Genomic DNA, 13741 nt, shown 5'->3' with positions numbered 1-13741 from the left:
GACTTCAGTAATATTCTGCTGCTAAATGAGGGATTTCTAACAAAATTACAAAATGGAGAGAACAGCCTAGAGAATCTCTCTTGTTAGGAGATTTTAACAACAAAAAAGCATGTTACAGATGTTTGGAATCTAGCCTTCAAAATATTTTCCAATAGTTCTTAGATGGAAAACATTCTGATTAGTCTGGGAAGTAAACTTCAATCTTAAATATGATTATCATCTGTGATTCTAATTTGTTAATTATATTTACTGTATTACCCAGTTTAATTTGGTTTTATGTAGGATTTGAAGCAATTAATCTAGAAAATTTGCCTAATCAATTGCTTGTTCAAAATAGCATATAGTTGCCTGATTGCTTCCTGTTTTCAGCTAGGGATACTAGCCTGAAAAATGAAGGCAACTATATGAATAATTTAAATAACTATATTTGTATGTTTAGATCAATACTCAATATTTTAAGTGAAAGATTGCTACTGTCTGATATTATAAAGTGAATCAAACATCTACTTCATGTGTAGATATCATAGAAAGTGTCTTTCTTGCTAATCCAGATATTTTGAGGAGGAATAATACAATACATTCATTTTTTTCTCCTAACTGCTATGTATTTTACAAATAATATGTAATAGTACTAAAGGAAATAAAAAAGAAAGGAACAAATGAACAAATGAAGAAAGGAAGGGATGGAGGGAGAAAAGCTGCCTATAATTCATACTTTGACCTAAAATTGTCTTCAATTGTCCTATTGTCTTCTCATGAATAGTTTCAGAGTTGTGAATGTGAATAAATACCATTTTGATTCCACATCAAACATTAAACATTTTGTCATAAATATAGGTATTGTTACAGATATTGAAATAATTCCTGTGATTACCATTTTAGTGGCTCTTTATAAATTGGAGAACATGGGTCATCTTAACAATTATACTTTTGTGAATCTTTTTTCAAGTTTTTCTAATATAAATAATTCCACAGTACACATATTAGAGCAAATACCATGTGCTCTTATATTAGGGCATAAGTTTCTAGAAGACTGAAAAACTGCAGGCCTATGAGATGCATTTTTGTGATTCCTAATATAGAGATAAAATCACTTTTTTTTTTTGTCTTTTTAGGGCCACACCTGCAGCATATGGAAGTTCCCAGGCTTGGGGTCAAATCAGAGCTGTAGCTGCCGGCCTACACCACAGCCACAGCAACACCTGATCTGAGGTGTGTCTGAGACTTACATCACAGCTCACAGCAACACCAGATCCTTAACCCACAGAGCGAGGCCGTGGATCAAACCTATGTCCTCACGGATGCTAGTCAGACTCGTTTCCACTGAGCGACGACAGAAACTCCTAGAGATCAAATCACTTTTAAAAGAGGTTGTGCCAACTGATAATAAAGTAAGCCACTCTTAAAATTCTTTAAAATTGACATAGAACATAATTTTAAGCACTTTCTATTACAGCGATTGCATTCTATTTATGATGACATGACAGTAATTATTTTCTACATTTCACAGATAAACAGCATATGAAATTAGAAAAAAAAATAGGTCTTAGCTTTCAAATCTTGTAATTCCCAAAAGTTTTTTTGCACTGGATATGAATATGGTGATGGATATAAGGCAAAAAAGAAGGACATCTTTACTATTTACTCATCCAAATTAGCTATTACATTTTTCACAAAATGTAGAATGAAAACTAAAACTTATGGATTCAACATGGTCTAAGTTGGTCTGATGTCCCCAGGATTGTCACACAACAGCACACTTATTTGTGAAATCTAAAATATGGCACAAGTGAATATATCTACAAAACAGAAGCAGACTCACAGACATGGAGAACAGACTTGTGGTTGCCAAGGGGGAGAAGGAAGAGAGAGTAATGCCCTGGGAGTTTGGAATTGGTAGATGCAAACTGTTACATTTAGAATGGATAGGAAATGAAGTCCAACTGTACAGCACAGGGAACTATATCCAATTTCTTGGGACAGATCATGATGGAAGATAATATGAGAAAAAAATATATATTCTTTTTCTCATATATATATATGACTGGGTCACTTTGCTGTATAGCAGAAATTGGCACAAAACTGTAAATCAACTACACTTTTTTTTTTAAAAAAAAAGCATATTTTTTTCAGTAAAATTAGAAACAAGTGTGGCTCTATAGAAATACAGTAAACTGTAGGGTTAAAGCAAATTAGGTACAGAAAAATTATCTCAGTTATTCGAATGTATTAGGTAACATCTTATTTTCAGTATATAATATCCAAATAGCTTTCTGTACCCTGGGATATATTGCAACAGTAAATGTCCATGAAATCATTCTATTTCTAAACTATATTATAAAAAATTGTTTTAGTCTCCATTCCACTAACCATAGCAATTACATAATTAGAGATTTAGGAATTGTGATTATGGGATCATGTGTCTACCATGTAGCTTAACCATGGAAAACATGAAAATATTATATTGATATTTATGAACTTTTAGATTTAGCTAAATGGTTGTGGGGTTTGAAGAAAGAACCCATGAAAATATCTGGCAAGTTTTATTGTATTTGTCATTTTTAGTTGCAGTTAAAAAAAAAAAAAGTTTACAAAAGTGGCATCTCAGATACACTAACAGGTATTTTCAATTTAGCACTAAACCAAAATTTAACTTCATATTCAGCGTATTTTGAAAGAAATCTACTAAAAAAAAAAACCAAGTTAAAGATTTTCTGATTATGTGAGCAAATTCAATAAACCTAGAAAAAGGGAAATAGCTACTTCATTCCTCTTTCCAAATTTTACCAGTAGAAAGTAACATTTTCTTAAATCATGAGAAATGACAAATTATTTGGAAAAAAGTCTTACATACAAATACCAAAAAAAAGGGGGGGCTTCTAAAAAGTCACTGAAGCCATTCTTAACCTAAAAAAATAAAACAAAAGGCAAATCTAAGTGATATTTGATATAATTTGCTTAGCAAAATACATCTAGTAGCTGAGTTGGAAAATTATCCTCTATTTAGAAGTGTTTTTGTTTTTGTTTTTTGCTTTTCAGGGCTGTGCCCGCAGCATATGGGAGTTCCCAGACTAGGAGTTGAATTGCACCATAGCCACAGCAATGTCAGATCCCTGACCCACTGAGTGAGGCCAGGGATGGAACCCGAATCCTTGTGGTTACTAGTCGGATTTGTTTCTCCTGTGCCACACTGGGAACTCATTTTTTTTTTTTTAATATATTGGAGATACAAAGGGAAAGTAAAGAACTCTATGGGGAAATAGCCAGCTAATTCCCATTATACACTAATTTGCCTCTTCAATTTTTTTCCAAAACTGAACCTATTTTTCCAAAATAAATTCATTAGTTGATTTCTAACTTAGACTGCATCTTCATCTTTCCCTGATTCGACTTATTGAAAGGTAATTTTACATTTGACTATCTCCCTATGCCTAAATTTTATTTTAATAAAAATAAAATAATTATTATTCTAAGAATAGGTAATATAAATTAGAGACTTTCTATGACCAAGGCATTATGCTTTGTACTCTCTAGGCATTTGCTCATTTAAATTTCACAACAGTCCTATGACAGATACTATTACCTTTCATGTTATTGAACAGGAAAATGACATTGAGCCAAGACAAGTGTCTTGTTCAGTACTGTAGAAATAGTAACTAGTGAATATGCAATTTGAACTCAGGTCTGTAGTACTTTGTAGCTGTCTGAATCTAAATTACTGCATGAGACTGCCATCTGATTGTTATCTGTGAAGTGCTATTGTCTTCAGAAAACCCATGGAATCGCATTTTACTGAATACAAACCTGCGTTGAATGATAGGGTCTTTAAGATGTCAAATAACAAAGCTTTGGTGAATGCTTTTAGCACCATGAAAACACATACTAGTTAATTTCTGGGTTGGTCTGGTCAATGAAAAAATATTTAAAGAGATATTGCTTACGGACAGAATTTTAAAGAATGATTCATATGGCTTTGAGAGGGTGAAGAGTCCCTGGCTAGAGTCAAGAGGAGAAAGCTCACAAAGATAATCTTCAAGGCATGTAGCTCAAACTTTGGGTCCATTTCTTAGAGCTACACTGTCAAGAGACTGGGTTCAGGACAGAGAGCAGTGGAGATGTATAATAGGTTCCTCCTGGCTCCCAGTCCAGGGAAAATGGACCACACTCTGCTCCAGCTGCAGCTTCTGTGTGGTCTCAAAATGTAGAACCAAACAGAGAGTTTCCAGATCCAATCTGAAGGTCCCCCATAGGCAAGAGAAGAAAGAGTTTGGAGTATCTATAGTAAGCACTACACGCCTATGTTCTTTTTCTGTTGCTCCTGTCGATTTCCAAAGGGATGGTTGCTCACTAAAAATGGAATATATACAGTGAATGTTAGAAATACTGAGAATTTTGTTACCATCAATTAATGAAAGAGCAAAGACACTAGTATTGTTTTGTTTTTTGTGGGTTTTTTTTATTTTGTTTTGTTTGTTTGTTTTGTCTTTTTAGCACTGCACCCAAGGCATATGGAAGATCCCAGGCTAGGTGTCTAATTGGAGCCATAGCTGCTGGTCTATGCCACAGCCACAGCAATGTGGGATCTAAGCTGGGTCTGCGGGCTAGACCATAGCTCACAGCAACACCGGATCCTTAACTCACTGAGCAGGGAGGGCCAGGGATCAAACCCACATCCTCATGTATACTAGTCAAGTTCGTTACTGCTGAGCCACGATGGGAACTCCTTGATTTTTTTAAATTTAATACTTCTTTCAACCTCTGAGGTAAATATATAGATAGAATAGTATCCCCATATTATGGAAGAGAAAACTACGGTTCAAATGCCATGAAAAGAATATGAAGAAAACAATGTAAAAGAAGAAAGCACATTATCTCAAAGACAATCAATAGAATTAAATGAACAAATTCAGTGAGTTATGAAATCTGGCATGGTAGCCCAGAGAGATGTATTCTGCCTAATTAAATGTATTGATTCATTGAGAGTTGTGTAGATTACCAGTTTTTTAAAACATTAAAATTCAAAAAAACACACAAACAATAGAAAAAAATGCTGATTATTGTGGATGATCATTGTGTGGGAATTAACTGTCACATCTCTTTTGCGTTAAGCACCATTTTGTGGCCTCAACTTCAAAACTCTTCACTGCTGCAAAGGCAGAAAAGACCACTGAAGCCTGGTCTGAACTGTGGATGGCTTCACGATGGAAGTGACTCAAACTGACAGCTGCAGGAAGAAGCAGCATCTAGATAAGGAATTAAAACAACCAAGTAACAGGATATGAGTGGAAAGACATGCAAGGTTTCATTCACTGTTACCACTTGTGGAGCCAGACCTCAGTGGTGAAAAGAAACAAAGCCACGTCCAAGCCAATATTTTGACCCAAGTTAGAGAAAACTATTAGAAGTCAGCCCAAACAAGCTATTGAAGTTTCCTCCTGTCTTAAAAGAAATGGAATGTCCTTATTCAAGTCATAAATTGTTCTGGTTACACTCTCAAGAGTAATAGCAATAGATTATTGTGTGTACATATTTAAGGGACAAATGACTATTTCTTCCCCAATCGGAAATCATTAAAAAAAAAAAATCACCCAGTAAAGCAACGGGAGTCAGTTAGTGCCAAGTCAAACGTCAAGGAATGTTTCTGTATCAGAGTTTACCTGTTCTTTTCCTGGCAGAAAAGCTATTATTGAGATATATGAGCTTGGTTGTACAAGAAGGAGTTCTGACCAGTTCTGGGGAAATCGTGACTCATGGTAATTCGGTCCTCATGGAATTTTGGCAGAAATCAAGCATTACTTTACAACAGCTGTGAAATCTGCATGGCCTACCTCTGTGAATGGTTAGTGATGAATGGCCAATGGGAATATGGGACTTTGATTTCACTGAAAAGGTTCTAACTGATACAGTACACCTGTGAGTACTGCTCTGTGAGGGAATTGCAACAAATGGTTTTCATTTTTGGTCACAGAACATCTAGTTATATTTACTGAGTGGATAACTAAAACAAGATGACCCTAGCATCTCAAAGCATTGTTGATTTTTTGAGTTTTGTCTTGTTCTGTTTTTTTGTTTGTTTGTTTTAATGGCCGTAGGTGCAGCATATGGAAATTCGCAGGCTAGAGGTCAAATAAGAGCTGCAGCTGCTGGCCTACACCACAGCCACAGCAATGCCAGATCCAAGCCATGTCTCTGATCTTTATGCAGCTTACAGCAACACTGGATCCTTAACTCAATGAGGGAGGCCAGGGATCCTCATGGATACTATTCAGGTTCATTACCACTGAGTCACAATAAGAACAATAAGAACTCTGAGATTTTTTTGTCAAAGCTTAGCTTTCAAAGCTTAGATTTTTTTTTTTCAAAGCCAAATCATCTCATCATTTTGAGCTCCAAATGAGCTGAGGATAATATTTAGCCTGACGTTGATCTTTAAGTGTAAAAGCTTAAATTATCTTGAGTTCATGTTAACTCTCCAATCATGTCAAGTGCTGCCACCTTCTTGAGATGCCTAAGGCTCCAGTGAGAAGTAATTTGTGTAGCACAGTGGCACTGGGAAGTTAGGATTATTCCTACAAGCCGTTGTTACACTGAGACAATGAGCAATCACTTAACATATGCGTGAACATGACTGCAAGCCATTTAAATTTATTCTGCTAAACCCAAACTAAATAGTCCCTTGACTCAATTTCCCTTTAGTTAGATCTCCCCAAAAATATGCAGAGTCACTCTGGTACCACCAGACAAGAAAGAGTGAGAGAGTAGAAGTGAAAATGGAAGGAGAGAGCAGCTTTTAGTGACGATGCTTACAAATGTCTTACTATGGAGTTCCCTGGTGACTCACCAGGTTGAGGATCTGGAATTGTCACTGATGTTACTCTGGTTGCTATTGTGGTGTGGGTTTGACCCCTTGCCTAGGAACTTCTGCATGCTGAGGGCATGGCCAAATCTGTCTGTCTGTCTGTCTGTCTATCTATCTATCTAATCTCTTACCATGTCAGGTTTACCAAGTGAGAGTTCCCGAAGCCTAGCATCATTAGCTTCACAACTAATCCATCTCTGTTTCTACCTATACTCTCTATCTTTCCTACCATCTGGATGCTTCATTCCACACAAAACTCTCATGGCTATGCCTCTCTCTGCACCCACTTTCCAAAACAACCTACTTCTGCTTCCTCACCTGAATTTCCTAAACCTTCTCCCTAGAATTTTTCTACTCAAAGTGTGGTGAATGGACCAAGAGCAACAGGAGATCTTTTAAAACTCAAAATCTCAGGTTCCACACCAAATCTACTGAATCTGAATCTTTCTTAAGATCTCTAGGAGCATGTCATGCACTTTTGGGTTTGAGAAGCACCTCCTAGAGGACCCTCTCCACCCTTATCCTATGGACAGGGAGAAAATAGTCTTTATTCTAAATAAAGTTTTAACTCAATGAAAATTCAATGCTCACACTCAGGTATTCCCCCACCCCTGAAAACATGCTCATCACCACCTTTTTATAAAGAATGTCTCCATTCTAAAAGAAAGGACTGGGCTTCTTTCCTTTTTTTTTTTTTTTTTTTTGTTCTCTCTCTCTCTCTTTATTTTAATGGCTGCACCCATGGCACATGGAAGTTCCCAGGTTAGGAGTCGAATGGGAGCTGTAGCTGCTGGCCTACGCCACAGCCACTGCAACATGAAATCCGAGCCGCATCTGCAGCTTGCAGCTATGCCAGATCCTTAACCCATTGAACTAGGCCAGGAATTGAACCCATATCCTCACAGACAATATCAGATCCTTAACCCACTTAGCCAAAATAGGAACTCCTGGCCTTGTTTCCAATACCTGTGTATTCTTTCTAGATATCAAGTCAGGTATCATCATTGATTGACCGAGCAGGCACTTGGCTCAGTCTTGGAAGATTGTCAGTACTAGTCATTGTTTCCATAGACACACTTGAACATTTAAGGGTCCAGCACTGATATGACATTTCTTATCCTGCATCTCATCATTGTCCACATTTTGATGATTTACAAAACAATTGGCCTCACGTTCCCACTAACCTAAGATGCATATTTAATCAATTCAAGCAGACATTCTTGTCTCTAGTTAGTTTTATGTGTTTTGAAGGCAGGGACAATGTGCGTTATGGGTATGAGTCTCATAGAGCCTAACATAGTACTTGACACATTGTAACTTTCAGTTAAGGCTTCTGGTTTAATCAGGTAAGAATTCATTATTTCTTTGACGGCTGAGGAACATTTAGGGCTGCTGAATTAACAGTTTTATTGAATATGATGGAGAACCTAATGTTTTATCATTATCATCATATATGCATTTCCCTTACACATTTTTACTTAGGAATAGAGTTTTCTATTATTGTAGTGACTGTTATATATTTCATTTTAATGAAGAATATTGAGTGCAATGAAAAAGGCATGGAGTCAGAAGTGCTATTTTCCAGCCCCTAAACATTCATCTACTAGCTGTGTGACTTGAATCCAGTTACTGACCGCCATTCATTCGGTTTCCTTACATAAAAGACAGTAATAATAATGCCAACATTTACTAAGATAAAGTATATGGAAAAAACTTTAAGACTAGGTACAAATCTTAACATTTTCATCTTAATCCATTATTCTAAATTATGATCCTTGATATTGATGTTGAAATTGAAATCATTTTTCTAGTAAATATGGTGCCATTTAGCACTAATTTTAAAAGTAAATAACATCCAAAATGTTTTAAGTTTGGAATTAGGCCATGACTATATAGCTACTTATACTTTCTACCCTCCAAGTGAACCATGGAAATTTCAAAATTAACAACGGAGTATTATAATGACTCAGATGACTAAGAAAGATTAAAAAAAAAATTTGGCTATCACCATGGCATGAAGAACTTCCATGACCAGGGACTGAACTCATGCCATAGCAGTAACTAGAGTCACACAGCAGTGATAACTCCAGGTACTTAACCTGCTGAGTCACCAGGGAACTCCAAGAAAGATTAAAATTTTTTTAGTAAATAGATGTAAGGTATGAGACTTTCTCAATTTGTTCTTTTAAGAAAAAGATGTGTTGCTTGAGGTTGGGAATGATGATGAGGAAATGGGTATTCTCAATTATCCCTAGGCTTATGGACTTTCCTGAGAAAGTTTATCAAAACCTGTACATAAGAGTTTTGGAAATTGAACAGCAGAAACAAGCAGAGAAAGAAAAGAAAAATCAGTGCGCTAAATTTTTATGTCCTGTCAAAATTCACGTGTTGAAATCCTAACTCTTAATGTGATGGTATTAGAGGTGGGGCCTTTGAGAGGTGATTAGGTCATCAAGGAGAGGGGTGGAGTCCCCATAAATAGAATTAGTGCCCTTATAAAAGTGACCTCAGGGAGTTCCCATTGTGACTCAGAGGTAACGAACCCAAATGCTATCCATGAGGATGTGGGTTTGACCCCTGGCCTCGCTCAGTGGGTTAAGGATCCAGCATTGCTGTGAGCTGTGGTGTAAGTTGCACACACAGCTTGGATTCTGCATTGCTATGGCTGTTTTGTAAGCTGGCAGCTATGACTTCAATTCAACCCCTAACCTGGGAACGTCCATATGCCATGGATATGGCCCTAAAAGACCAGAAAAAAAAAATGACTCCAGAGAGCTCCTTAACACTCTCTGCCATGTGAGAACACAGCAAAAAGACAGCTGTCTATAAACAAGAAGAACAAGAAGCAGGCCCTCACCAGACACTGAATTTGCTGGCACCTTGATTTTGGATTTTCCAGCCTTTAGAACTGTGAGAAATAAATTTGCATTATTTGTAAGCTGTTATATAGTATATAGTATTCCGTTACAGCAGCCAGGCAAGAGGTGGAAAGGAAGGAAGAATGAAAGGAAGGGAGGAAGGAAGGGGAGGGAAGGGAGGATGGGAAGGAGAGGAGGAGAGAGGGAGAGAGGAAGGGCTGGAAGAAGAATGGAAGGAGCTGGTGAGGACCAGGTACAAGTAATGACGCTCAATAGATGAAACTTTCAAGTGTTACAATGATAGATATCAAATAATGTGCTGATTCGGCCAACATAGAAGAAGACATGTTTTAATCTTTATTCGAAAAGACTTGTATTTTCCAAAGATGTCCACAATAAGATCTCATATCAGACACACTCATCTGCCACATGACCTTGCTTCTCCATAAAGAGTCAGAACCTCTTTCTCAAACTTCCCTGAATCTGGCCTAACTCCATGACTACTTGGAGAAATAAAGTATGGCAGAATTGATGCTGTGCCAATTTCTGCAAGAGCTCTTAATACACCTGGTGACTCTGCTTTCTGTCTCTAGGAAGACAGCAGCAATGTAAGAAATGCATCACCCACAGATCACCATCCTGGGAAAAAACAGAGGACAGAGGCTTCAGACAGATGAGTAAATAAGCTGTTTTAGAGGTAAATCCTCCATCCCCAGACACTACAGCTGAGGATCAGGTACAAACTTCCCAGATGAGTGCTTATAAAATTTGTCATCTACAGAATTGTGAGAAAAATAAACCTTTGCTTTAAGTCACTGAGATTTAGAGCAGTGTTTCAGTTAGCAAAAAATAACTGACATAGCCTAATATCCCAGGATATATGACAAATTTCTACAAATTAATAAGAAAAAGATAATAAAATTTAAAATGTGAAGACAGATTAAACAGACTTTATAAAAAAGGATATCTAAATGGCCAATAAACATAGGAAAAGATGCTCAATGATTAGGCATCAGGAAATGCAAGTTAAACTCACAAAGAAATATCACTACATACCTGCCAGAATGGCTGAAATTAAAAACGTTGACCAAACCAGGTTTTAGGAAGGATGTAGACCAACATAAACACACACATTAGGCAGAAATATAAATTGGTACAATCACTTAAGAACAATATTTGTCAATACTTTCTAAAACTAAATCTCTATATGACCTATGATCCCACAATTCTTTAATTCTTTTTTTTTTTTTTGCCCTTTTTAGGGCTGTACCCGCCGCATATAGAAGTTCCCAGGCTAGGGGTCAAATCAGAACTTGAGCTGCAGCTGCTTGCCTATACCACAGCGACAGCAATGCCAGATCCAAGCCATTTCTGCAACCCACACCACAGCTGATGGCAACGCCAGATCCTTAACCCACTGAGTGAGGCCAGGAGTCAAACCTGCCTCCTCATGGATACCAGTCAGGTTTGTTTCCGTTGAGCCGCAAAGGGAACTCCTGGTTCCAGACTTCTGCTCCTGAGTAAAACTAAAAATTTTTGTCTTATATCTACCAAAAGACATGGACAAGAATGTTCACAGCAGCTTTAATCATAATCACCATAAAACTGAGAAGATCCCAAACACATCAACAGTAAAATGAATAAAGCATCATGGTATATTATTCATATAGTGAAATACTACATGGCAATAAAATCACACATGCATATATAGATTTATGTCATATCATTTTATATTTGTGTTATCATATATTATATGCATACGCACAGATAAATCTCAGAGACAATTGTTGAAAAAAGTCACACTGAATGAATATATTTACTATACAATTTCATTCATTTAAATCCAAAAATTATGGAAATTATTCCACAGTGATAAACACCATAATAGTGCTAGGTACACCCAAGAGGAGGAATGAAGGAAACCATGGGGACCCGATTTTTAATCCATGGAGTTTGAATTGAGCTAACCCCACCCTTGGTTCTAGGGACTGGCTCCTATTAAATAAATTAATTAAATGGTCTTTATTGAACACCTATGCAATGTCCAGGCAAGTTTCCTACTCACAGAATTTACATTCTAAAGTGGCATTTGACCCATTGCTGTTGATATTGAACTGAGATCCAATGCTAGGCTTTTTTTCTAGAACTATTAGAAAAGAGGTGTGCCCTCTTCCACTGGAGTTCCTGTGATATTAGCATGTGAGTCTGGAACTGCTGCCAGCCACATTCATGATAGAAGGAAATACATAGGCTGAAAATTAAGTCAGCACAGAGGGAAGCAGATCAAAAGGGGGGAAAGAATCCACTGAATCCTCAAACAGAGCCCTATTTCCAGCCAGATTAGAAGCTGGCATAGCCCTGGACCTTTTGGTTATGTGAATAAATCAAGTCCAAGTTGGAGACAGGCATTTTTTTGCAACTTGCAAACAAGAGTCCTGGCTAATTCTATACCCAAGGATAGAAGCTCCTTGAAAAGAAGCATCTTAGAAACTAGTTGGCAAAGAAGGCACAGTCATCAAAAGTGTGGTACTGGTATCAAAACAGACAGACAGACCAATGGAACAGAATAGAAAACCCAGAAATAAACCCAGACACCTATGGTCAATTAATCTTTGACAAGGGAGGCAAGAACATAAAATGGGAAAAAGAAAGTCTATTCAGCAAGCATTGCTGGGAAACCTGGACAGCTGCATGCAAAGCAATGAAACTAGAACACACCCTCACACCATGCACAAAAATAAACTCAAAATGGCTGAAAGACTTAAATAGAAGACAGGACACCATCAAACTCCTAGAAGAGAACATAGGCAAAACACTCTCTGACATCAACCTTACAAATGTTTTCTCAGGTCAGTCTCCCAAAGCAATAGAAATAAGAGCAAAAATAAACCAATAGGACCTAAACAAACTGAAAAGCTTTTGCACAGCAAAGGAAACCCAAAAGAAAACAAAAAGACAACTTACAGAATGGGAGAAAATAGTTTCAAATGATGCAACGGGCAAGGGCTTAATCTCTAGAATATACAAGCAACTTATACAACTCAACAGCAAAAAAGCCAATCAACCAATGGAAAAATGGGCAAAAGACCTGAACAGACTGTTCTCCAAGGAAGATATACAGATGGCCAACAAACACATGAAAAAATGCTCAACATCGCTGATTATAAGAGAAATGCAAATCAAAACTACCATGAGATACCACCTCACACCAGTCAGAATGGCCATCATTCATAAGTCCACAAATAACAAGTGCTGGAGGGGCTGTGGAGAAAAGAGAACCCTCCTGCACTGTTGGTGGGAATGTAAACTGGTACAGCCACTATGGAGAACAGTTTGGAGACACCTTAGAAAGCTATACATAGAACTTCCATATGACCCCGCAATCCTACTCCTGGGCATATATCCGGACAAAACTCTATTTAAAAGAGACACATGCTCCCTCATGTTCACTGCAGCACTATTCGCAATAGCCAGGACATGGAAACAACCCAAATGTCCATCAAGAGATGATTGGATTTGGAAGATGTGGTGTATATACACAATGGAATACTACTCAGCCATAAAAAAGAATGACATAATGCCATTTGCAGCAACATGGATGGAACTAGAGATGCTCATACTGAGTGAGATGAGTCAGAAAGACAAAGACAAATACCATATGATATCACTTATAACTGGAATCTAATATCCAGCACAAATGAACATCTCCCCAGAAAAGAAAATCATGGACTTGGAAAATAGACTTGTGGCTGCCTGATGGGAGAGGAAGGGAGTGGGAGGGATTGGGACACAATTTGGAATAGATTTACAAGGAGATCCTGCTGAGTAGCATTGAGAACTATGTCTAGATACTTATATTGCAACAGAACAAAGGGTGGGGAAAAATGTACACATGTAAGGATAACTTGATCCCCTTGCTGTACAGTGGGAAAAAATAAATAAAAATTAATTAATTAATTAATTAATTTTTTAAAAAGGCACATTAGATTCTAAAATTTAATCCAACTTGAACCCCCCATTATAC

This window comes from Phacochoerus africanus, chromosome 4 (genome assembly GCF_016906955.1).
Source record: "Phacochoerus africanus isolate WHEZ1 chromosome 4, ROS_Pafr_v1, whole genome shotgun sequence".
Classification (NCBI taxonomy): Eukaryota; Metazoa; Chordata; class Mammalia; order Artiodactyla; family Suidae; genus Phacochoerus; species Phacochoerus africanus.
The sequence above is the reverse complement of the archived record's forward strand: the minus strand, read 5'-3'. Positions refer to the sequence as shown.